Below are 24,179 nucleotides of genomic sequence, written 5' to 3' on the forward strand. Positions count from 1 at the left end.
GACAAAAAGCCTTAAAATTAATCATCACTCCTAGAGCATGTAATCCTATGACTGTGCCTTGAATATAATAACCTCAGAGAGAGAGAGATGGAGAAATAGAGAGATTGACTCCATTTCTTCTGTTTCTTAGTCAGTATCTACCATTGACACAGAAATTCTTCATCATTCTGGTGGGTTATAGATGGTCAATAGGCCACGCTTTGTTCCATGTACCTTTGCTAAGATCCATCACTGGGAATAGGGAGCTTGGATCTTGGACTTTCAATCTTGCTAGAAGGTGTCACATAACTCTCGTGTCCACATCTCACGTGCTCATTTTTAGATATTGGTATAAAATCCTCAGTGGATTCCCATTACCACTAGAATAAATCCCAAGCTCCCCACCTAGTCTCTACCTTCAAAGCCCTCACCACTCCCCAACACAAACCTCTCTGCCTGCAGACCACCTTCCCTCTGCATTCAGTGTCACCTTCTCAAGAGCCATAAGTACCTGACATGCATTTCTAGCTTTTCAATTTTGCTCATCTTGCTGGAGGTACTTTTTCTAGATTCATCTGCTCCCTACCTTTAAAGATTCCATGGAAGTCCTACAAAATCCCACACCACACTGAACATTTCCTTCCCAAAACCTTCATAGCCTAGTGCCTAAACTCCATCTATGAACTTCACTATGTCCAGGCTTTTAGTGCAGACTTCTTATCTCTCTTCCTAGATCTGGATCTGGTCTCTTGGGAGATGAGCATTGCCAGGACAGAGAGAGGGCACAGAGTGTGGATGGTCTACAAGGACACATAATGTGAATTACTTGGGGGTTTTCCTGCTTCCCTCTCATCCTCATATCCTGCAACCATGTAAGGGAATCAGAACATTTTTCCAGAACTGTGACCTCACTGTTGACATCTGGCTGACCTGTCCTTCCAGCCTGCAGCTCTGCAAGCCTGGAGCATTTCAAGAAAATTAAACTCAAGCTCTCTGCAAAAATGCTCTCTGTTTCCTCTTTCCTTTTCTCACCTCCTGTTCCCACCCCCATGTCCCTTTACCCTATTCCAATTGAGATTGGAACCAGTTTACACAGAGGATTTTTCTTATGTCCTAAAGCAATTCAAAAGCAAATAAAATAAACACTGTCATTCTCCTTCATAATAAATACATTCTTATTTCTTTTAGTAAGAAAAAACAAGTTTCACACTTTAGATTCGTTTAGCTGGATAGAATCCAAAGACAGAGCTCTAAGTCAGAGGACAGAGTTTAAATGATGACTTGTCTGTTTATAGATGAGTAATTGGACTTGCTGCACTGGAGCTGTGGGATGGTGACTTGCAGGTCTGAAATTTATTTACATAAATTCACTGAATGTAACAGAATTTGAAATATAGCTTATAAACATTTAGAAAATATTTTTTCTAAGTACCTGCAGCATCTTTACAGTGTATCAGGCTATTTATTTTGAAACGCTATCTCTTTTTATTGAGAGGTAAGGTGGATAGCTGAGCAGAAATGCGTGCAGAGTAGAATATAATTAATATTGTGGGGGAGAAGGAAAACGAAATGGCTGTTAGATGGCGAACAATCAGTCCTCCCTCACAGAAAAGGCTTTTTTATGTAGATGAGGATGTTGCTCCTAGATATGCATTTGAACTTTCTACATTTAGTTGCCTTGATTTTATCATGTTTTAGTGGAAAAGGAATCTGTACAGGATCAGGAGGTCCTTCAGGGCAAAACAATAAAGGCTTGGTGATAGATTTCAAAAGTGGCCACAAACTCTCCCATTGCCCAGATTCATTTTCTTAAAATCAGACTTTGCTGCTCCATCCTTTTAAAGGTGAAATCTATTTCTCCATCACTTGAATCTAGGCTGCCATTATGGCATGCTCCAGCCAATAGATTGCATCAGAAGTTCATTGTACCTGTTTTGAACATATGCCTCAAAAAGCTTTCCACTTTCTGCTCTAACTCTGAAATACTGAGCATGTGCAATGTGGAGCTTGGTCTGGCTTGCTACATGATGAGAGACACATGGCTTAGTCACCCCCATCACCACAGGTGACAGTCAGCCAACTGCGGAAGCAGAGCCACCTAGCTGACTCAAACCTGACCACAGACGCATGAGTGAGCCTAGCCAAGGTGAAAAGAACCACCCAGCTTAAATCCCAGCCAAAATTGCCGACCTACAGAGTCATAAGCTGAGTAAATATTGTTGCTTTGAGCCACTAAGTTTTGGGCAGTCATTTCAGCAGCAAGAGCTTAACTGGCACAGGTTTACAATGGCTGTGGGCATGCAACCACCCAGAATAGCACTTATGGGTCATAACCAATGTCCATTGCCTCCATTGTGGCCATTAAGTAATCTTGCATCTACATGAAACAAGCAAGTCATTTATTCAACCAAAGTCTCTTGAGCATCTAGTCTAATTCAGGTACTGTTTGTTCAAGGTTGCTGGGGACACAATAATAAACAAGACAGATCAAGTTTCTGCCCTCCTTGAGCTTATATTCTAGTGATGAATAAAGACAATAACAAAAAAGCAAGTGAATATATAATATAATGCAAGCTAGCAAAAGTGCTATAAAAATAAAAATAAAGCTAGTAAGGTGAGTAGAGAGTAATGGGGGAGGCTATATTTGATAGGGTAGTTGTAGAGGCCTTGCCAAAAAAAAAAGACATGAGCAGAAAATAAAGTGCAGAAATGAGCCATATAGAAATCTAGACAAAGAATACTTACTGTTTTCTGGGGCATTTTAAATTAAAATTATACTCAGATGACTCTCTCAGTCCAGGATTCCCTTTGTACCTCTTTAAAAAGGTATCGTAATCTGGTCTAGTACTCATACATATGTCAGAATCAAATTTCATATTTTAAATTTAGTGATGAGGTCGCATGCTGGGGGGTTAAAACATTTTCTAATGTTGATTTGTTAATGGTAGGTAAAATCATATTTCCATAATTATATAAATGTATTCCTCTCATGAAACGTAAGTTATTTCTCCAGTAATCTTTCATTCAGTTTTTAGAAATATAGGTAATTAACTCTCTTATCCTTAGCAAACTAACACAGGAACAGAAAACCAAATACTGCATACTGTCACTTATAAATGGGAGCTAAGTGATGAGAACACATGGACACATAGAGGAGGACAACACACACTGGGACCTTTTGGAGGGTGGAGTTTGGGAGGAGGGAGAGGATCAGGAAAAACAACTAATGGGTACTAGGCTTAATGCCTGAGTGATGAAATAATCTGTACAACAAATCCCCATGACATAAGCTTACCTGTGTAACAAACCTGCACTTGTACCCCTGAACTTAAAATAAAAGCTTAAAAATATACAAAATAAATTTTAAAAAACTCTCTTCCTTTAACTCCTCAGAACTACCTCTAAGGTAAGGCAGGGGTTTTTGTGGTTGCTGTTGTTGTTTTTGTTTTTTTGCTTATTTTAATAAAAGTATTATGTAAGTGAGATGTATAATGATGCGTGTTTGCACCCATATGTTTATTGAAACACTATTTATAATAGCAAAGACTTGGAACCAATCCAAATGCCCATCAATGATAGACTGGATAAAAAAAACTGTCGCACAAATACACCATGCAATACTATGCAGCCATAAAAAAGAATGAGTTCATGTCCTTTGCAGGGACATAGATGAAGCTAGAAGCCATCATTCTCAGCAAACTAACACAGGAACAGAAAACCAAACACCGCATGTTCTCATTCATGAGTGGGAGCTGAAAAATGAGAACACATGGAAACAGGGAGGGGAACATTACACACTTTGGCCTGTCAGGGGGTGGTAGGGTAAGGGGAGGGAGAGCATTAGGACAAATACGTAATGCATGCGGGGCTTAAAACCTAGATGATGGGTTGATGCGTGCAGCAAACCACCATGGCACATGTATACCTATGTAACAAACCTGCACATTTTCCACATGTATCCCAGAACTCAAAGTAAAATAAATTTTAAAAAAGATGTATGTTGTCCATGGTGAGGAATAAATCAAGCAAGACATAGAGATAAAACTTTACAGCTCTTGTTCTGTGTTCGATTATTAAACAGCAATATGGAACCGTTTATTTGCAGAATTCTAAAGACATCTAGCAAAAAAAAAGCAAGTATGTTAACTTTCAATAGGGATGAATACCCCCATTTAAAAACTGATACAAATCACCCTCCACAAGAGAACTAAATCTGAATAGGAATTCACAGAATGGTTTAATAGAAGGTGAGGTTTAGGCATAGAGCAATGTGGCAAAGACTGCTGACAGTTCACTAAAACTGATTTTTTTTTTTTAATTTTCTGGGCATTGAGCTAGACTCTCTTTTCCGGCCTACCTTTCATTTATGTGTGGTCATGGGACTAGGTTCTAGCCAATAGAATGTGAGCAAAAGTGTTCAGTGCCATAGCAAGCTGTGGTCCATAAAATGACGACAAGAAATCATCTGTTCTCTTTCCTTTCATTTGGCCAAATATTGGTACTACGAGTAACCCTGTAAGTCTGTATTAAAAACAGCACAACCTCCATCAGTCTGGGTCCTTGAAAAGCTGCAGGGAGCAAAGCTTCTGTTTGCCCATAAAATTAGAAAATAATACACTTGTTTTGTAAGCTGTTCTATTTGGCAGGGGGTAGAGGATGGAGGGCTATTGTTTCTGCAGCCTAGCATGTCTTAATCCATGCAGTATCTACCATTCTGCCATGCCATCCACACCAGAAAAACAAATGTACAAAATTCTTCAGTGGTAATACTAAGGCAGGCAGCTGATGAATGAAAACAACTGCAAAAGAACTAACAACAATGAGTTTTATCAACACATACATCTTAAAAGATCTTGTTTGTAAATAGGGATCATGTCTTCTTTATTTTTGAATCCTGACAGGTGTAAAAGGTGTTGACTGAATAGTAGACTCTCAGAAAATATTGAACAAATAAGTGAGTGAATGAATGAGGTGGAGTGTCAGAAGACTTGGCAATGTCAGGAGACAGAGAGTTTAGCAAATGTTCCACTCTGACATGGCTATGTGAATTTAGATACGTTTCTCTCTCTGAGCATTAGCTTCTTTCTTGTGAAATTATGTGGTTGGTCTAAATTTCTCCAAGCTGGGACATTCTGAGCCTTGTTTCTGAAGGTAACTGGTCTTTCCAATAAATACATGAGCAGGACACAGAAGGTCTGAGGCTTCCACACTATGAGAATAGAGTCGTACAGGCCGACAAGCAATGTCTCTTAGGATTCAAGCCACAGTGTAAGCTGCCTCTTCTGCTTCTGGGGTGTTCAAGCTTAAGTACCTTCAAAAAATCATGAAAAGGACTATTAAATCTAGAAGAGGCCCTAAAGGGTATGCGGTCTGAATTCCCTCCCATCACAGATGAAGAAAATTGAGCCTTGAAGGTTAAGCCACACAGCCACTCCTCTTAGCCAGGGTTAGAACTTAGATTTTCTGACTTGCAATCCAGGTCCTCAGTTAGTCATACCACACATTTGCCTATGCTTAGCCTGATCCAGGCTTGAAATTATGTATATCCAGCCCTTGTAATGAGAATCTGCTGTATTTTGTTGGTTTAAAAGATTATTTTGTGTTATCAAGATCTGATCGTGTATTTTTTTCTTTATCAACTCCACTGTAGTCCTCTAAATCAACTCCACTTCTTGTTTTCTCCTGTAATAGGCATACTAAATATGTGTTCCATAATATACTAATCTGGAAGCTTTTCTCTACCACACTTCATCAGGTTGGTACTACGAACCCAGCTTCCAAATCCAAGGACACAAATTTGCTACAAATTCTGGTATAGTGTGACTTTAGACAGAAAAGCAAAAATATCTGAAAGAAAAACCAACGTGAGAGATAATAGTTATAGAGAATGTCATGTCTAAGAGGAATGATATCACAAAGACAGAGTGAAGGATGCTGAACAAACAGAAAACCTACTGATGGAATCAGAAACCCTAATAGAGGAAGCTGATATGGAAGAAACATAGAAGAAAAGTACCTAAGCCTTTAGCCCATTCATTCACTCCATGAATGGAGTGGAGACATTCTATGCCAGGAAAAGTAAGGCGGATACCCTTGAGGAGCCCACTGCTTACTGGTAAAGTAATTAAGGTCACTATCAAACTGGATTTAATCCACTATCCACATCCACAGGCACACACACCCAAACTCAGCTCCCCTTGGAAACCTTGAAGCCCTAAGTAGAGTGACCATTCTCTCTGTTTTTCCCTGGACAACTCAAGGTATCCCTGTTTTCCTGGAGTAATTATTAATAGCACCTTCATCTATTTAGGTTCATAGTAAAATTTAGCAGTAAGTACAGCAAGTTCCCATGTACCCCCTCCCCCAACATATGCACAGCCTCACTCACCATCAACAGCCCCCACCAGAGTGGTACATTTGCTACAACCGAGGACCCTACACTGACACATCATAATCATCCGAAGACTACAGTTCACACTAGGGTTCACTCTTGGTGTACTTTATGTGGGTTTGGACAAATGTATAATGACATTACTGTATAGTATTATACAGAGTATTTTTACTGCCCCAAAAGTCCTCTGTCTCTGCCTATTCGTCCACGTGGAAGGCTGGAATGGGCTGAAGCTATTTCCCTTTCCCCAGGTAGGTTAGGCTCTGATAACACCTGCATAGATGAGGCTCTGGTGAAATAGCTTCTGCTGAGGGCAGGCCTGGTTAAGAACAGAATGCTCTGGTATATTTCAAGATGGTCACTTTTTCCCTTTCTGTACAGGAAGCCCAAGGGGATTATTTTTCTCTGATCCTCACTGTGAGAACCTGCCTGATAGAGCTTTCAGAGACAGAACTCACAAAAGTGTGAGGGCTCCCCCAATAACTGGATCCACCTGAAATGTTTACCTCTCAAACTTGTCCACACTGAACCTCCAGCAATTTGTCAATTATAGTTCAGATTTTCCCACCCCAGCACTTCTTTCTATCTGGGTTTCTGCTCCTGTAAGGTGTATTTGCCTGTCTCTCCAATTATGGGGGCAAGGATCTGAGAAGAGCTGTTGATTTTTTGTTTGTACAACTTTTTACTTGTTATTAGGATGGAGTGAAAACTTCTAAGCTCCTTACATTCTGGACCAGGGAAATTTCTTTTTAACAGAATAGCCATTATGATCAAGAGAGAGAAAGTATAGATGAGTAGCCAGAGCTTGGTACCTGGGTTCAAAACCCACTGTCCTCTCTTGCTTGTTACTGATGAGGGGTCAGTTTGCACCCCCTGTTTGAGTCCAATTTCATCTCCTGTAAAAAAAAAAAAAAAAAAAAAAAGGACTCAATTGTAGTTTTGAGGCCTTACACACATATGCATATTCTAGTCCAAGATCTGGTGAGTCATAAGTCTTCAGTAATTGTTCATTCCTTTCTACTCCTTCCCCTTATCAGTTGCCACAATAAATCACTTAAGCTACCTGAGGCTATTCCTTCATCTTTCAGATGGGGATAATGATGCCTAACCTTATATAACCTCACAGGATGTTTTTGATAATCAAAGAGTTGATGCATGTATGGCACTTTGAAAACCAGGATAAGCTATTAAACAAAGGCAAGGCCTGAATATTAACACCTCATAATTATTATTGTTATTATTACAAATATTCAAGGCTGCACCTGGCTCACCTGTCTTTATGAAGTTTAACATTAAGTCATAAAAGTCTTACAGGACAATCCAGCCTGAGCTATTTTTCAGACCAAACTGGTCATTTAACTTGCTTAAACGTTTTTTTCTTCGATAATCAAAGCTTTTGTCTCCAAGAATCTATAAGACATGTCAAAAGAATTTTCGATTGCCATTCCTGAATTTCATGAGCCTGCGCTATAGAGGACTACAAACAAAAAAGTTATGGTTCTCCTCACCCTCCCACCCCAAAAGTAGAATCTTTTAGTCTTATGTTAAAAAATGCCAATACTTTGCCCACTCTCTACCGCCTATCAATTCAGATGAGATTACATCATTAAGCATATAAGTCATCAACTCTTCAAGACTATGGACATCACAGTGAATATTCTGTGCCCTGTAAAGCTAGAAGGCAGGAAAGGACCTCAGAAGTTACCCAATGTTTTTCTTTATCACTTTCATTGCATGGATATTTCCTGCAAAGCTTCCCATTTTCCAGAATATCTCACTCAATATTTTGACCCTGCCAGGCTTAAGTGACCAACCAGCTATTTCCAATATTACAAGACTTTTTAAAAGTCATCCTTGCCTTGGCTGGGCACGGTGGCTCACGCCTGTAATCCCAGCACTTAGGGAGGCAGAGGCGGGCGTATCACGAGGTCAGGAGATCCAGACCATCTTGGCTAACATGGTGAAACCCCCTCTCTACTAAAAAATACAAAAAATTAGCCTGGCATGGTGGCGAGCGCCTGTAGTCCCAGCTACTCGGGAGGCTGAGGCAGGAGAATGGCGTGAACCCGGGAGGCGGAGCTTGCAGTGAGCCGAGATCGCGCCACTGGACTACAGCCTGGGCGACAGAGCCAGACTTCGTCTCAAAAAAAAAAAAAAATTCATCCTTGTCTCACACTCAGTAACTTCATACTCTACTCTCCTGGAGCTCATTCCCTCAGGCCCCACCCAACTATCTCTTTGCCCGGAAGGTGAAGCCTAAAGAAGCCACAACACAACCAGCTAATGTGTTCCCTTTCCCTGCATCCTTTTCTGCTACTTCAAATAAAAGGGCCCTGCACCGTCAATTGATACTAAGCATCTTGCATAATTACTTGTCACTACATTATAGCCATTAGTCTGTCTTTCTTAACAAAAAAAATCTCCTATTGCTTGAACTTGTAGAGTCAGCAGTTTTCTTTATGGCGTTGTTCATTACTGTCCTCGAACTAATCCTATGCACTGTAATCCCTCCCCAGTCTGAGGTTTCCCTTCCTCTTCATATAGTTTGCTTTTCACTGTAGCTGCTGAGCAGCATAAATCAAAACAATGCGCACCATAAACACCACAAGTGCTAACCCTGCCAATTGGCTCTCTTTAATTGGTTTCAGCTAAAAACCTGTAAACCTATTTGAAGTGAAAAGGCAGACAAATCAAAGGCAAGATGAATGACCAGGAAGGCCTTGCTGAGCCAGGGGTTGCAAGCTCCAACATAGCATTTTTCATCTCTGTCGTGGGTTTTTTTTCTTTTTCCATTTCACTCTAGATCCTTTTTACTTCCCAGGTATTATGCTTCAGCAGCCTCCACATTCATAATTAGGGAAAGGAAAGTATAAATACTCCAGAGGCCAAATGGTGCATTTTAGTGATTGTGCTAATGGAGAAAGCAACTTGAAGAGGATTAATATCCCCCACAATTAATGTTACATTGACAATTTTTCATTATTATCTTCATTTCAAGTAAACTCAAGTCCTGATGAATTGCCCCTCAGATGTCACACACAAATGGCAGATTTGCTGCACATTTTTATTTATCACCATGCTGAGCTTTAAAAATCTACGGGTTTGTCTTGTTTCAAAATATGCATATACTTTTTGATTTGCATTGCTGCAGAGAGAGCCTGTGGTTCAGATATTGTGGTCTGTTTATCCACAATGACAACAGTGCCTCAGGACTGCTGGGTTCACCAAAGCCTATCATTCAGGGGAGGCTAACTGAGGTGATTGGAGGAGGCCATTTCACCTGAGGGGTCCCGGTCAAAGGTCTCTGGGAACGGCCTCTCCACTAGACTGGTCCTTAGTTGGCCACACTCCACTTTCTTCCCTTTGCCTTAGGTGGATGCTCTAGTCATGCAAATTAGTCGCTAGTTCATGATCAGAGCCACTGAGCCTGGAACCCTTTTCTAGAAGGTTCCAAATCTTGTCAAGCATGCAATGGTATTTGAAAAGGAGAGGTTGTGTTCAACCAACAATAATAAAAAATGTATGCTAAAGTAGTGACAGAAAAATCCCCTGGGTGGAAACATACCAAGATTGACACTCGTAAAAGGGCTTGTCAAAGAGTAAGACATCTGTGTATGCACGCAAACACATGCAAACACACAACACTGGAGGAAAGGCATTTTCATTGGATGTGGGCTCAGATGTGCAGGCTGTCTCACAGGCAGAGTCATCTCTTAGGCAATTGCCACATCTAAATTAGCATTTCAATAACACAATCATTTCATCACACTCTTGAAACCACTTTTATCTTCCATTCTATTTCAATAGGTGCTACAGCCAAATTTTAGGAGAGGCTGCGTGCTTAGGCAGCCCCAAACATGATTCATCTTACAGCCAATTCAGTGAATACAAATGCAGTCATCTGGCATGTTCATTCAGATCTTTCTTTAGTGTTATTATATGATTCTCATTAGCAGCCCTCCAAAAGCTACCAGCTCAGATTTCAAAGATCACTGTGAGGCTGAATTTCTAGTGATACCTTCAGAATGAAGCTGGTGGTACAAGGTCTATCCTGCCCAGGAATTAGATACTAGAAGATACCTACCAGGGTATTTTTAAAGCTAAGCAGCCAGCAGGGCATCCCTCTGATCCTGGACTCAGAATGGGATACACAGAACATCTCCTTGTAACCTATGCAAGTCAAGGTAAAGTAATGTTGTAGCAGTAAGTCCAGTGCTCCTGGTTTTGATTGATGTCATCGATCTTATCTCTCCCTGAGTTTTTGCATCCTATGATGGTGCTCATCCCTCCTTCCTTAACTTGCTCCTTAGGTAACACAGGAACAACTTCATTTACTGTAGGCACTGATGTTCCCCATTTTAAAATGACTCCCCAAAACTGTTTTCAACCGAATGGATCACAAAATGACCCATAATACTGGTATTTTTTTTGTTATAAAGTTTTTCCCAATCTATGAAGTTGCTGCTATCTAGATGTGAATGGGGACAGGTGGGGAAGCAGTTGGGTCTATGATAACTGGTAATAAATAACCAAAGAATTAGAAAAATGCTTTCTTTTATAGCCTGTTTTACAAATTTACCAGGAATTTTAAAAAATCACCTCCTCAACCCCGTTTTTCTATCAGTTGAGCTATTTACAAGTTCATTGCCAGAGGACAGCCAGGGATTTCCCACAGGTGAGCTCAGCTGGATGTTCAGAGGACTATCAATTTTGTTTAGTTTGTTCATAAACACACAGAAACAGTTAGGTTTCCAAGCACAGAATTTCTGTCTAACTTTCTCTTCCCGTAATATCCCTACCTCCACTAAATCCAAAAAATATGACTGGGCTTTGGCAAATGCATGCGATGTTGACAATCCCTATCTAATTGCAGGCTCATTTGAAGGAGATGTTGAAAGAGAAATTCTTCTGATTTACTATTCCACTTTTTCTTTTTCTTTTTTATTTCCATGGCTTATTTCATGTTTCAACTTTAAAGTGAAGATAAATCTCTACAGGAAAAGCAAAATATCCCCTTAATACAAGTGTATAGATCACTTAACCTTTTCATAAAAATAATTTTCATTTAGCTAAATAGCTTAAATATTAATGCCCCTTGAAAGAGACTAAGTACTAGACTGCAAAAGGTGAAATGGCTGTGCCAATTTCTAGCCATAATTAAAGTTTCACTATACCAGAGTCACTATGATGTTAAATTAGTGTAACTTGTGTTGGAATGAGCTGGGGGTATGTGCTCTGAATGTGGGGCTTATTGAGAATGTAATAGTGCTGCTTTTCTTGCTAACAGATCGCACTTATGTTCATTCTTTTTATGTCTGCCCTGAATCAAAACGAGTCTGTAATAATACAGTCAGAGAACATTTCAAAGAGCCTGAAAAACCATTAATGATGGACAGTGATATAGTTTGGAGGTGTGTCTCTACCCAGTTTCTCATATGGAAATGTAATTCCCAGTGTTGGAGCTGGAGCCTGGTGGGAGATGACTGGATTATCCGGAGTGGATTTCTCATGAATGGTCTAGCACCATCCACCTTGGTACTGTCCTCTCAATATAGAGTGAGTTCTCCTGAGATCTGGTCATTTAAAAGTGTGTAGCACCTCCCGCTGCGCTCTCTCGCTCCTGCTTTTGCCATGTGATCTGCCTGCTTTCGCTTCACCCTCTCCCATGATTATAAGCTTACTAAGGCCTCCCTGGAAGCAGATGTTGCTATGCCTGCAGAACCGTGAGCCAATTAAACCATTTTTCTTTATAGATTACCCAGTCTCGGGTATTCCTTTATAGCAACAGGAGAACAGACTAGTACATACAGCTTCCAAAAGACCACTGGAAACACCTTTTTATTTCCAAAGGTAAATGCATTCTAGCCAAGCAGCCCCTTCAGAGTTCTAGCAAGTTCTCTTTCTCCTTCTTTAACCATATGATTTATTTGCGGAAAATTCATCCACCCTTCTTTCTGATTTCACCATTCTGTCCCCATCTACTCCATAAGGTCTGGATGTTTTCAAAGAGAAAGTGCCCAACCACCTTCTCTCTCCAGTCTGAGTAGTAATTCTGAGCCAAATTTCCCACCACACTTCAGAACAACCAGCACCATCTATGTACTTTTGGGGTTTGTGTCTTCACAATTCAAAGGAATTTGGAAAGTTTTCCCACATCTCCAAACACTACTTTGCTTGTCATGGAGAGGCAAATGAAAGGGAAGACTTGATGTGGCAGTCTTATTCCAGACATCTGCCTGTTCTTGTCTCCTTTTTGAATGTCAACCAAAAATATATTTTCAATAAAAAGAGTGCAGTGAAAGTAAGATCAGCTAGAATTCTGGACGGCATTCCCCAGTGGCTTCCAAAATAAATGTGTCAACATTCTCCTTTAGCACCACCTGCAAGGAAAGTCTATGATCAGCATTCATGCTCAATAATGTAAAAATAAAGGTTACTACTTGGGAAATAGGTTTCAGGATCAGGTCTACAGAGGATAGCTATAAGCAACAGAAAAATTCCTCTTGTAGATAAAGTCTTCAGAATGCCTTACAAACATGCTAATTTGGAATTCACGTATTAGCTTCCTTCCCTTTTGAGTCACACTCATTCTTCTAAATCAAACAGCTTTCAAATGTAAGCTCAACAACATAAATTATGGAAATCTATTTTTTAACCATTCTTCCCAACCAAGGTTCCTTGAGATAATTAAGTCCCATAGAAAATGATTTCAGTCACTATTTTCTCAATTCTCCCAAGGAAAGTACTTAGCCAGTACTCTTCTAGATGCAGAGGAGATAGATTAATTTATTACATACAGTGGAGGTCTTAGGGCATGAGGACTTAATCCTCTAGAAAATTTTGAGAAGGGCTGCTAGGTGTTTCAAAGAGCACAGAAATGCCATCACAAATTAATGTGAGTAGTACTGCAAGGCCCTCCTTGTCCCCAAGTATTACTAGCCTGACCACCACTACAACAACTATTAGTAGAAGTAAAAAGAAGATTAAACAAAGAATCACGTTCATGGGCTGAGTGCTGACAACTGCGGAAGCAATAGAGAAGCTAACTAGCAAAGACTGAATTTGAACCCAGAGCCTGTCTGATTCTAAACTGCTAGGAGATAGAAAAAAGAATTGATTTTCCTGAGAAAGATGGCAAGGAGTGGTAGGGCTAGGGAGCTGATAGAACTGAGGGTCTCAACCTACCTGCTGGAACAAGCAGGAATGGGGAGCAGGTCAAGATGGAAGTCAGCTTGGTTAACGACAACAACCAAAAAGGTCAAGGCACAGAAGAAAAAAAAATGCCAGGAAGATGACTGCGATCCTAAAGCCAGTAATTGATTCAGACCAGGCACTGGGGTGCCTGGAGGAGTCTACCATATATTGGAACCCTAGGGCAAAAGGCCAAGTGAAAATTTAAGAAGCATTTTAAAATGGTAAGTAGATCCAATTTCTTCTTTCAAGGAAAGTACAGTCTTGCACCACATAATGACGTTTCCCTCAACAGTGGACTGCATGTACAATGGTGTTCCCATAAGGTTACAATAGAGTTGCCCTATACAGGGGTACATTTTTTAAATCTTTTACACCATATTTTTACTGTACCTTTTCTATGTTTAAGTAAACACAAATACTTACCACCATGTTACAATTGCCTGCAGTATTCAGTACAGTAACATGCTGTACAGGTTTGTAGCCTAGAAGCAATAGGCTCTACCATATAACCTAGAGGTGTAGTGGACTATACCATCTAGGTTTGTGTAAGTATAATGTATGATGTTTACACAATGACAAAATCACCTGATGAAACATTTCTCAGAATGTATCCTCATCATTAGCAAATGCATGACTGTGTAAGGTGTGAACAAATGAAAGAAATAAAAATAAACCATCCCAAAATTTCTGTTCTTGCATTTTGATTATTTTGAGCTGAAGGCCATTTAGAAAAAGCTGTAGGAAGGACTCTTTGACTTCCCTTTTTCTCTAAAAGCAGGGCATAAATTTTCCATGAGAAAGTTGCTCTCTCTGTACCAGGAAGAAGAGAACATTCTTATCACTGGAGAGAGGGAATCAAAGATGAGATGAATTTGTACAAAATCTTCAGAGATAATCTCCCATTAGTCCTCTTCTATGTTTCCCAGTAACTTTTTCATAACTTACCATCTCTAGCCCAAACTCCTTTTTCTTCTGTCTTGTCACATCTCCACAAAAACTTTATCATTCTTTGCTAAAATGGTATATCAGCTCTCAGGACTATTCATGTTTTGGGGTCTTCATTTCTTATATGTGAACCCTCTGTGTACATGTAGAAATATTACATCAAATACAACCTGTAAGCCTTTCCCTGTTAATCTGGTTTTTGTCTGTTTAATTTTCAGGTCCAAACACAGATCGTAATGGGATAGAGGAAAAGTCTTTTCTCCCCTACACAAACTTCTCTCATTCACCTCCACTGCCAATCCCAGCCTGCTTTTGATTCCCAAGGTATAGTGTCTCCAGTATGACTCTTCAGTCCTAGTGTATAGAGTATAAAGAAAACAGGGGAGCATGTCGGTCAGAAAAAAGATGGAAGCAGCACAGTGTTGACTTAGAACTGACTGCCTGGATTTGAAAGCAGTGTTCAAGATAAAAGTTCATGGCATGGCTACAAACCCAGTGATTTCCCTTCACATCTGGCCTAATTTATTGTCTTAGTTTTTTTCTTCCCCCTAGATAAGATTCTATTTCTAAAATTAAAAATAATTATAGAAAATAATTAATTTCTAAAGAGAATAAAGCAGCTGTACCCTCTGAAAGTCAAAATCAAAAGCTCTGGATAAAGACAACCATGTGAAATATCTCTTTCCCATTTTATAAAATTATTTTGATGATAGATTCAATTGTTTTGATGCTGAGAGGCTCTTTAAAATTCTTCTCAACATTGAACTTAGTGGTGTTGGATATCACAGATATGGTAGTTTTCTTCTTGTACAGTATTTTATTGAATGTAAGACTCGACAGATTGTAAAGCATACCATTATTTTCTCCACCACTAACAAAAAAGAGCCACTATTTAAACTACAACCAACCCCTAACTGTAAGAGATTTAAAAATGTGGGGAGAGAAGGAAGGCAGAGTATGTCTCAGAGACAATAAAAAAATGGCAACTCCTTGTCCTTTATTGCCCCCAGCTCCACAGTCCATATACCTCTGAGGGAGTTTGAGGGCTACTACATTAAATACACCTGCCTACTGCTTACGAGGACAGCCCTGCTGAGGTACCTAACACTGTCACTGCTTTTACCCTCTTTGAATTAACCTCTCAGCCCACTGAGAAGTGAGGACTGTGGTCTGTAGGTCTTGGGCATTTACTAGAGAGCTCAGCAAAGGGCCAGGCACAGAGAAAGCACTCAGTCATAAGCTTATTCAGTTTGTAAAGCACTTTTACTTCTACACTAAGGCAGCCGCATGCCCTGCACTACCTGACACATGCCACACTCATGAGATAAGCAGGACAGGAGTTACTATCCACATTTTACAGAAGAATAGAGATGCAGACAGATTAAGTAACTTCACTTGCCCAAGGTCACACCATGAGCAAATGGTGTTGCTGTTAGGAAAGCTCACAATTTTGAACTCCCAGAGCAATATTGTTTCTTTTTCTGTTATCTGTCTTAGCAACCAGAATAAAGTTCCAAATCTAAAGTTCCATATGGTGATTTCCACATATCTGGAGACCAGGGAGTACCATAAGCACCTGTGATCAGTCCCCCAGACGTAGCTCCTGTGTGGATGTCCAAGGGCATCTCAGAGCCACTTCCTCTGGGATGCCTGTTCCCAGCTCCCTGCCAACCTAGCCTTCCTCCAGGGTGGAGCTTCCTTATCTCTTGAGGCAGGAAGCAAAGGGAGTCACAGCCATGGGTTTAGGATTTATATTCCTGGCTTCAGCATTTTCCAAAACATATATATATAAATGTATATATATGTATAAATGTATGTATACATTTATATATAAATAAATGCATACATTTATTATATAAACACATTTATATATAACTATATTTATAAATGTATATATGTATATATACATATATACATGTATATATATTTGTTGCAGTTATATGAAAAATGAATCTCAAATCCTTGAATATTGGTTTCTCCTTGTGGGCATAAATAAGCAATGGCAACATCATAGAAAAGGTATGATTTTATGACCCCAATATGCTTCTCTCTCTGAAAGAGAAAAAAAATTAAAACACATTTTCACCGCTCTTTTCTTGCCATGAAAAGGGAAGCTTCACTAGCAGAAATCAAAACATTTAACTTATAAAGATTTAGGGAAGAGGAAGATTTCCAGGAGATAACTCTCTCTTGATTCAGATTCCTTTTACACTCCCCCACTTTTTTTCAGAAAATGAAGAAACGAATTCAGTTTTTTATACAAAGGGTATTAGGAAGGGTTGTGGCCATGATGGGTGCCTCACTGTGAGGACACACTCTCTATTCCTTTAAATAATAAAATATGCTATAGAGTCTCACAACTCCTCAGACCTGGGGGACATTAAGCCAGGCTCATCAAGCACCATCCATGTGGAAAGATATGAATATATTTTTACCTGGCACAGACATATTTCCTCTGCAGCTGCCCTAGAATCCTTGCTTCCTTGTGAACTGGAACTCTCTGCTTCCCAAAACAGACAAGAGAGAGGGAGAATGGGGGAAAGGGAGGGAGGATCTAATACCTACAAAAAAAAAAACCCTCGGCATTAAAAAGTATGTATTATTCTGAATAATGTAGTTCCTAACTCTTTTTGTTTATTTTGTTCTGTTCTCACTTATAAGGTGAATTTTTAGGTGGCTTGCTTTTAGTTGCTACAAACTAGGTTTGGGGTAACTTTCTGTTCTATTAATTGAAAGTAATCAGATATTTTATCTCTAACCTAATTTCATTTTTCTTTCATTTTGACACAAAACTACCAAAACCTCATGTTTATGCAGGGCCTTTTGAGGGTTACGTGTTGAAGCCAAGTAAAAATACAAATCACAAATTTCATTGCGACACCCACTAATTGTCAGATTTTTGTGGAAGACTCTAATGAAATCCCCTAGGAAAAGAACACCAAGCAGTGGAAAAAGAAAAATCAGCCATTTAAACAACTCTGCTAAGAGCTTAAACAGACACAGAAGAACATCCTTAAACTTTTTGCTTTTTTAGGCAAGAATAAGAAAAATCGGGAAGAGAGAAATGTTGGGATAGATAATAATATTCTAAGCATCTGAGAGGTAGCACCTATAAAAACTTTATGAGATGCGCTAAATTTATTCCAGACAAAAATCTTCATCGACTGACTGCCTATTAGATTGTCTTTATTGTCTTTCTTTCTTTATAGAGCTGTCACAGGGAGATTCCTCATGCTCAACCAATCATGGAAGATTTCTTTAAAATCCCAGAGAAGAAAGAGATTGGTATAGCAACCTAATCTATGTAGATGAAAACCCCTCCTCCAATTCCACTGACAACAGCTGCAAAAAAAAAAAAAAAAAAAGAGAGAAAAAGTGTCTTTTATGAGATGCTCTTCGACAGAACAAATGACAAATCCCCCTAAACATAAAACACATTTCTCCAAAAGAAAAGCACTAAACTCAAACCACAAAGCCCTCACAAAGTTTAACAAAGAAGAGAGTTCTCTTGACTGAGTGAGGCAAACTATCTTTCTCCCAGATGCAAATGTGAAAAGAGACATCAATGTCATATTCTTCATGATTTAGATATGCCAAAATTAAAAAGGTGAACTCATAAGTTTCATATTCATACCCCAGTAACACTCACAGAAGTCACAGAGCCAGGTCTCTGTCCAAGCCGTGCTCCCTTCAGACCTGATCAAAGATATTGGTCTTACCTTATTCCCTACCTTTGACATGATATTTCAAGACCAGCCAGGGATAAGAGAAGATGTGAAGGGAGAACTGGTTCAAAGAACTCCCTGGACTTGGTTTCCCCTTCTGCCTTATTCAAAGGCAAGGAAGCGTTTCCATGTTACCTAAATTCTCCAAAATGAGCACTACGGCATTTTTTGCAAAATTTCACAGGCCCTGAGGCTTCATCTTCCCTTCCCTGCAGATGAGCTTTCTGCCTGGTTATAAAGTAAACTGAGCCCTCCAGAAGTGGATGGACTCACTTTCCAGCCCCACCCCACCTCCTTTCTGAGCCCCATTCTTCCTTGCACTGGACTTCACCTCTAGAGAAGAGCTCCCTCTTCCTGTTAGAGACTAATGTTTGCACTCGAGGTTCAGCCTCTGCAGGGACCTGACTCCAGCAACAGCACCATCTCTCACCTATGCAGTGGACTTTGCCTTCTCTACTGATGCTATTTTTTTCTACCTATAAACAGACAGATCTTCTCCATAGTAAGAACTTCAACCATTATCTTGAGGTTGTACTTCTTACCATATCTATCACCCTGTTCACCAATTCCCTTTACACATTCTTGGAAATCAGTCTGTGTCCCACAATCTGGCTTCCATTCCCCTTCTGCAAACTGGGTTCTTGACTGGGTCGGTAGTGACCTTGACTTGCTACATCCACAGAACTCTTTACCTTCCTCCTTTCATCAGTTTTCCCTGTGGGATTTGACAATGTACCCTTTCCTCCTTGTGGAACTCTCTCCTTCTCTGAATTCTGTAAGGCCTTCTGTCCGATTTCTCCCTCCATTTACCTAGCTACTTGCTGGGCTTGTCATATTCTGCATGTTCACTCATATTCTCATTTTCTAGGTCATTTTCTGGCTCCCTCACTCATGCTAGGCCTCCAAAGGATCAGTACGATGGCAATCCCTGTCTGTAATTTTACCATCGCGTACCAGTCTCCACCATGTCTTTGTTTATGCCTGAAATAACTTTCACAGAGAAGATAAACCCCATTTCACCTGAAAGCTTAAAATTCAGATAATTCTTGGAGAAGTAAAATACCAGAAATCTTTTTTTTCTAAGACATCATTTTGATGGAAGAAGGGGAAGAAGAAATGCAAGTCAAACATTCTCTGTCTCACAATTTTTTATTTATCACAAGTGAAGTCATAACAATTGTCCTATCTATATCAGCCTTCAGAGAGATGAAATTGCCCTAAAAATTGTAAAGGCTGTGGTAATATTATTACTAACTGGAATAAATCCAACTGGTAATGCTGGGTAAGCTTTTATACCTCTATTTTCTTGCACTCTTTTCTAAGGCATAGTGCAACCATTTTGACTAGAATACCTCTCATAATTTTCCCTGTCATCTATCTTTGAAGATCTGCTGAGTCATCTCCATCTGATCCTGAATTAACTAGAAAACTGACTCTCAGGAGAGGTGAGAAAGAGTGCATGAAGGCATAAAACGGACAGGAAAATGGAAATCCCTAGAGTAAATATGGGCTCAAAATCCATTTTAGATCAAGCAGGACTACTGGGGCAAGAAACATCTTTTTTTCTTTTTCTAACACAGGATGTTTCTTGTGTTAACAAGAAAAGATATGTATATGTTTGCTTAGTGTTGCTTACTGTTCTGTCTAGGATCCAACAGCCAATACTAAATTTGCATGTTTGCAGTGGAACCTTGTACACCTTCTCAGAATGTGGGATGAGAAGGAAAGCTCTGGGATATAAATTAAGAGGCTGGCTGTCATCAAGTCACCTTCTTGTTCAATAACCTAAAATAACTATTTTATACTAATAAAGTTCAATAAATATGTCTGGTTCATTCATACACAGAGCCTTGGAAGTTAAGTTTATCTGTGCAACTTCCTCTGGCCAGCAAAACATGAGCAAAAGGAAAATATGACATTTTCAGGCAGAAGTCATAAATGTGTTTTTACAATAGCCATGGCAGGGGAAATGCCCATTGGCATGGGTTCTAGGGTGGGATAATGTTAAGAAACACCCCCAGCCAACCCATAAAGAATGTGAAACATGAGCAAACCAGATTTTTGTGACACATGTCTGGGTCCATACTGAATTACTATCACTCTCATCAAGTCTGGCGTCCTAAATGCTACCTAACTAGGCCCTTCCCTAGCTCTTGTATCCTTGTCTCTTAACATGTTCCAACATAAAACCGTTTCACGAAAAGAGGTGGTGGCTGAGTAACAAATTGAGCAGTTTAAAACAATGCCATTTATTATTTCAATTTCCATGGGTCCGGAATCCAAATGTGCCCTAGCTGGGTCCTGTGCTCAGGAACTCCAATGGCTGCAACCAAGGTGGCATCCAAGGCTGGGATTTTATCTGAGGATTGGAGTCCTCAGCTCCTAGACGCTACCTTTCCCCCTGGGCTGTTCACAAAATGACTGTATAATTTCTTCCAGGTCGGCAGGATAGTCTCTCTTATCTAAAGGCTCACCTCCTTAGGTCAAATGCACCCAGAACAACCTCCCTTTTGATTAACTCCATGTCAGCTAATTAGGAACCCTAATTACATCTGCAAAACTCAGTTCACCTTTGCATATAATATAATGTAATCTCATGAGTGACATCTCATCATATCACAGGTCCTGGTCACCCCACTCAAGGCTGTCACTGGGGGTCATCTTGGAATCCTGCCACCATAGAAAGCCATTCTGCCTTCTCACGTCCATATGCTTGCTCCAGCTCCTCTCGAGGCTGAACTGACACAATACCCCCTTAACTGCAAAACCTTTTCAGTCTCCTATGACAGTCCAAGTTTTTTTTCCATTCTTTATCCCAGAAACACACTCTTCCTCCCCAAAGCCTGCCCTAAGACTGTCATCCACATGCAGAGAACACTGAGATCTCTCTACTTTTCTCTTCTCTAATAGTCCTCATCACTATATAACCCATACACAACAGGAGTTCAACTCTTATGGCCTCAACCGTCTATGAAACACATGTATCAAGGTGATAAAGATTAAAAGTGAAGTACCAAAATTCAGTACCTATGAAACACCAACGTGAAGTGCAAGATGCAAATCTGCAAAGGGAATAACTAATGACAGGCTTCCAAAGTCAACAAACTTGTTTTCCCCCACAGGGAGAATAGAAAATAATTAGGAGAGTTGGAATTGTGAAAAAAAATATTTTGGTAATAGCTATTCAGCAGCCTAAAATCTCCCTTCTTGGCAATGGGGGGAGGATGCTACCTATTCACCCAAGCCTAATGAAAGGACTTCAAGGAATAGCCTGGAACTCTCATGCTGGGTCTACAGCAGAGAGTACAGAGATCCACACCAACCCACATCTGAGGAAGTTCAGCAGCCTGTGAGTGAACTGCACTTCCCTCCAATGACTGGTTAAATGTGGGAAATCCTGTGGACCAGATGTCACTTGTCCCCAAGAGAATCAGCCTGAGGTCACTTTTAAAAAGAATTATGTCTTACAGAGGAGATGAGGGCCCCAGCAGTAACAGGCTGGCAGAGGAAGTGGAGCTAAAGGTAGGTACAAGAAAGGGCAAGTCAAGAAATACACAGCCCTGGTGTCAAGAGAAGGGCAGGGGGTGTCCAGCAGGCAATCTCTGCACAGCTCTGAACTGTTTCCCCAGAAGAAAGCCATCTTTAATCATCTGTTAACAGTTTCCAGCCCGGAGAAAGCAAAGCCACCTTACAACAGTACCAGTCATGAAAGAACGGTCCTGTTTCTCTTACTTTTCTCTCTAACATCAGAAAAGCCTGGAATGAGTCCTAGAGCAGGCAGGAGGTGAGCAAGGAAGGGAGAGGGGGTCAGTTGGAGAAGTTGAAGAAGAGAGGTAAAGACTTACCTCTGCAAGAATATAAAAACATTGCTTTGCACTGCTCCTAATGACTTTTTCCCCTCAAAGTGGCCATTGAACTTTCATCACCTGAAAGTAAATAAAAAAGCAGTAGGGCTCTGAGTTTTCATCCAGTTCAGTTATCATTGAACAGGTTTAAAGGAAGAGATGGGGACAAAAATAAAGTTGCTTGAAGGGTTCTACTCCATGAGTCCTGTTCATTCTTGCCATAGGTTCTTACTTCCTGTCTCTTCATGTAGCTGTGAGCTCTTTGAGGAGGGGGCTACCACTAGACACCAAGTAAGTCTCCAAGAAGTACTTTTGATTTTAGAATTCAAAGTCATGGATTAATATCTGTTTTGTCAGCTGCATTGAGAACCAAGATGTGGTCTTTCTTGTCTTTTCTGAGAAAAAGATCAGAGCATATTTCGGCTACAGTACACACACACACACACACACACACACACAGATACCCCTACCTCCCCTACCTCCTCAGGTCTTTCTGAAAGGAGGCAGCACAATTCCTTGTACTACATGTATGGAACCATGTTGTTTCTTAAGCAGACAACCTCTTGATCTCAAATTAAAGGCTGCACGATGCCTCTCTGGTTATTCAACTTGGAAACAGGGTCTAAACAAGAATTTATGGGGAGGGACATTAAAGGGGAATTCAAAGTGGGGACCAGAGATTTTCTGCAATTGTGCTGTGACTCAAATTGTGAGAGAGCAATCTAATGGAGAAATTGCAACTTTTTCAGATGTTTAGGGAGGGAACAAAGGAAAGAAAGTGGGTGTCTTAAATACCCACTAGGTGTGTTATAGTGGGTGTGTCAGCTATAAAGAAAGAAAGCCCCACACCTCCACTGATTTAATTGAAGAAATAAATAATAAGCTACTTCAGCACTCTCAAACAAATAATTTAGGGGCAAAAGTCAATATATGTTTCAAAAATATCACAAAGGAAACACACACAGAGCTAAGTGTGTGTGTGTGTATTCACAGAGCTATAAATTAACTTTTATGACCCCCTCCCCCATTCCACTCTACCTCTGAAAAACAGAAAATATCAACTAGTAAAATTAGACATTGTTTCTAAAATGTCAATTTCCTGGATCAAGACTTTAAAAACATGAATTTCCAATTAAAAATACAGCCAACTTCTCTGATCTACTTCTGTCTATTGTGTACATTTGTTTGGGGTTTGTTACCAGTAAATCCCAACCACTTCAGCTCAGTAGATTTCTGTATCATACGATAAGAAATAAGCTCAAGTGATTCTTTCATTTAATGACACTCTACAAAGACATTTCCTGGTGCGGAAGCAGGCAGAGGTGTCCTCTTCTGGGATGCCCTTTCCTGAGACCCTCCTGAAGTTGGAGAAGTTCTCCGTGTGACTGCAACAGCAGCACTCACTGTGGATGAACCAAGCCTTGCACTTCAATCACATCCCACTGCAATGAGAAATCAAAGCTGAAGAAAAAGTGGAAAGTGATCCTGGATACACTGGAAAACTGTTAGGTCGGTGCAAAAGTAATCGCAGTTCTGACATTGAAAGTAATACCAAAAACCTCAATTACTTTCACTTTTGTACTAAACTAATAATTGGGGAACAAGGGCCAATAGCAGGTGTATTTCTTTTGTGAATTATCAGCAAAGCTCCTGGACGTACAGCTGATAAAGTAATGCAGATCAGAGTGTTATAGAAGAGGAATGAGTCTGGGATACAAAAGATATGGAAGGTTCTATTATGAACATTCATACTTCTGTTAACAAGGCCTTAAATGTGTCTTCCTTGTATTGAAGCCTCAAAGGAGCCTATGTCGTAACATGGACTTGAACAGTTCCTATTGAATCATAATCTTCTAAAAGCTGTTGAATTGCTCCTTCTGGGAAAAGAAATGAACTCCAAAGTGGACATTTCCCAGGAATAGGGATTTAGAGGATAAAAAAAATAATAATTAAATAAATGTTTTATTTTTATTTTTTATTTTTTATTTTTTTTTCATTTTTTTTTTACATATTTAATTTACATTTAACTACTGTTAGGTATGCAGGCTGTTCCTTTTTGCCTTTGGTAGAATATAGTTATATAAGTAGTTTCATTTAGAT

General features: G+C 39.9%; 1 long non-coding RNA gene across 1 annotated transcript in view; it reads right to left on the bottom strand.

Annotated features, from left to right (window-relative positions):
• Positions 1-7,267, bottom strand: part of LOC134759701 (uncharacterized) — a 113,503-nt gene extending 106,236 nt beyond the window's left edge. The window contains exon 1 of the long non-coding RNA XR_010136281.1: positions 7,183-7,267. This is a non-coding gene — a long non-coding RNA (uncharacterized LOC134759701). The remainder of the gene's footprint in view (positions 1-7,182) is intronic.
• Positions 7,268-24,179: the final 16,912 nt, after the last annotated feature.

The sequence above is a fragment of the Pongo abelii genome, chromosome 12 (genome assembly GCF_028885655.2).
Source record: "Pongo abelii isolate AG06213 chromosome 12, NHGRI_mPonAbe1-v2.0_pri, whole genome shotgun sequence".
Taxonomy (NCBI): Eukaryota; Metazoa; Chordata; class Mammalia; order Primates; family Hominidae; genus Pongo; species Pongo abelii.